Genomic DNA, 3148 nt, shown 5'->3' on the forward strand with positions numbered 1-3148 from the left:
TCTGCCGGAGAAAACCACAAGAACCAAGGCCAGGTAAGGTCACGAGGGACTTCCCTTGATCAGTCCGAGTCCAGGGGATCACCAGCAAAAGATCTACAAGGGAAAAGTAGGTAAAAACCGGCCGCAACGCCGGAGTACGTCGAAACCCTAGGTTGTCGCCGTCGGGGAAAAAAGCTCTAAAAGTAGAATCAACTACCTAGACATCAACACAGGCGCGTGTTTCAAAGCACGGTCTGAACACTGTTTGAAAAAAAAAATCATCGACCCAATGGGTCTCTCCAGACCGCCGCCATATGTCCAGATCGTTAGAGCAACCGAAAGGGCGCAGGAACAGGCAGCGGATTTGTAGCGCGAAAAGCGTCCAAATTTTTTGTTCCGCTGAGGATTCGAGCTCGCACCAACTAGTTACAATGCACAAAACCTTACCACTCGAGCTACAAGGAGCTAGTGAAAGAATACAGCGCGAAATATTTAAAATGTAGCCGTGCTATTTCTTGCACATATATTTCAGAAAAAAATTGTTATATTCCAGGAAAAAATCGAACAAAATTTAAAAAAATCACGAATTTGGAAAAAGTTCATCGAATTATTAAAAAGTTCATAAAATTTGAAATAAAACTCATCCAATTTGAGAAAAATGCATCCAATTTGAAAAAAGTTCGTTGAACTTGAAGAAAAGTTCAACAAATTATAAAAAAAGTTCATCAAATTTGAAAAAAGTTCAACGAATATGAGAAAAGTTCATCGAAGTTCGAAAAAAGTTCATCGAATTTCCAAAAAAGTTCATTGAACTTGAAGAAAAGTTCATCAAATTTTTAAAAAGTTCATCAAATTTGAAAAAAGTTCAACAAATTTGAAAAAAGATCATCGAAGTTTGAAAAAAGTTCATTGAATTCAAAACAAATCATCAAATTCGGAAAAGGTTCATCGATATTGAAACAAGTTCATCGATTTTGTTAGAAGTTCATCCATTTTGAAAAGGTTCATTCAATTGTGCGAAAGAGAAGAAGAAAAAGAAAAAGTTCATCTATTTGAAAAAAAGGTCATAGAAATTGAAAAAAAGTTCAATTTAAAAATAATTGATATAATTTGAAAAATAGTTCATAAAATTTAAAAAAAGTTCATGCAATTCAAAAAATAATTCACTGGTTGAAGAAATAGTTCATTGAATTTAAAAAGTTTGTGCATTTTTGAAAAATATAAAAGAAAAATAAAATAAATAGAAAAAGAACAACAAAATTGAAAATAGAAACAAGAAAAAGGAAAAAAAAGAAACAACAAAAAGGGGGAACGATAGCAAGTGAACACACGACGTATTCTGTCCCAGCTGGCTTGTGGAGCTCGTTGCTACCGAAGGGATATGGGTTCGAATCTATATCAAGCAAAATCTAGTCTAAATATGGGGAGGCTGTCCAAACATGTCCCCGGGGGATAATCGCACGCCGCCCGCCTCCCTCTCACCCGCTCTATCCCTGGCCACCACAGACGGGTGCTACAGCGGCAACAATGGCTATCGTGAGTCTGCGGCATGGATTGGATCCACCGACGACTCATCTGGGTCTTCTCCCGTGCAGGTTGTCGGACTCCGACGAGGACCTGGTGGTCTGCGGGATCAAGTTCTGATCTTTTGGTCACTAACGAGTCGAATGCTCGTCGTTGTCACCGCAAGAATGCCAAGTTGCTGCGAGAGGGCATCGAGGCTTCATGGATTGAAGCTGAGAAGCAAGCCCGCACCCGAGCCCTCGCTGAGGAGCAAACATGTGCCACGCGCACCCTCACCAACATGCAGGAGGACTCCAACGTCCCCGATGGCCCCGTCAACGACCCTTACACCATATTCGACCTCTACTACCGAGGATGGAAGGGGAAGAGGAACCTCGCCGGGATTTCTTCTTTATTTGATGTATGTTAGTATTGTCCTAGATTGAACTAGTTTTATTTCGTCGTTTGTTGAACTACCGTTGTATGTTGCTTCTATCAAATGTATCCTATGTTACATGGATTTGGGGAGGGGAAATTTATGTGGGGGCAGGCGGGTGCGTTGTAGGGGCGGACAAATGGGGCTCGACCCCGTGCTGTCCGCGGACATGCCTGCATACAAATGGGGGTGGGGAGCAAATTCGCCACTTGCCCTTGAAGATGCTCTTAAACGTTTCAGTTCAGACTACAATTTAATTAGCCTCTCCGCTTTGCACTCTGTTTTGAGCTAAATACTGAAGTAACCCTCATAGCTAGTTAGTGGCAGCGATCTTGAATGAGGAGGAATTCTAGCTAATTGTCACTGGCTGCAGCCGTGGTCTTTTTTTTTTTCGAACCATGCAGGAGAGATGTATGTACTATATATTAAGTGCTCGTTTGGTAGCAAGGGGTCCCTCGGGATCCCTGCTCATTTCCTGGGTGGAAACCCCCTGTCGAAAATCAGCCCTGGACCAGGTGCATGGACATTTGGATGTTCGAACCCACGAGGTTTTCTCGGCCCGATCCCCTCAATTTCCCCGGGATAGGATCCACACCTCGCGACATCGTAGAAGATTCCCCCGTCTCATTCGCTTGCGACGCCTCTCTGACCCTCCTCGTGTGGCACACCGTGACGTTCCAATGCAATGTTGCCTATCCTCTTGGTCTCCGCATGCGCCTTTGCATCCTCCGTCCTCGCCGGTGGCCGTCATAACTGCAGTGGTACACCCTCCACTAGTTAGGCCAACTCCACCGCAAGACCCCATCCAAACGTCCGTTTTGTCCTGTTTTCGTCCGTTTGGGAAGGCAATGGGGTTGCCCATGTCCGTTTTGGGTCGTCGCCGTGTCAGTGTGCCCAACGCGCGAGCGCACCCCATATTATGTCCGGGGTGACATATCCGCCTGGCATTTTGTCAAACACGTAGGAGGCAGGGAAGATCGCAGCGGCTGGGCGCGGAGAGGTGAGGCCGACGTCTGCAGGAGCACCGGCCGGATACGGGTGCAGGCGCGAGATGAGACCGGCGGTCGAGCTCGAACTCCACGCCGGCGAGACGCAGCAGGGCGAGCGCGGCGAGCACGGCGATGCGTCATGGCTGGGCGCGGCGTGCGCCTCGGCCTCGCCCTGCGCCTCCTCGCCCCGAACTCGCTATGCCGCCTCGCGCCGCGCCGGGCTGGCCTGCGCCCGCGCCCG

At 46.9% G+C, this 3148-nt stretch overlaps 1 long non-coding RNA gene across 1 annotated transcript; it reads left to right on the forward strand.

Moving 5' to 3' along the window:
• Nucleotides 1-1413: 1413 nt before the first annotated feature.
• On the forward strand, nucleotides 1414-2004 carry LOC119324380. Its single transcript, XR_005156909.1, has 2 exons — nucleotides 1414-1489; nucleotides 1575-2004. It is a non-coding gene; the product is annotated as an uncharacterized LOC119324380 (long non-coding RNA).
• The last annotated feature ends 1144 nt before the right edge of the window (nucleotides 2005-3148 follow it).

The sequence above is a fragment of the Triticum dicoccoides genome, chromosome 6B (genome assembly GCF_002162155.2).
Source record: "Triticum dicoccoides isolate Atlit2015 ecotype Zavitan chromosome 6B, WEW_v2.0, whole genome shotgun sequence".
Classification (NCBI taxonomy): domain Eukaryota; kingdom Viridiplantae; phylum Streptophyta; class Magnoliopsida; order Poales; family Poaceae; genus Triticum; species Triticum dicoccoides.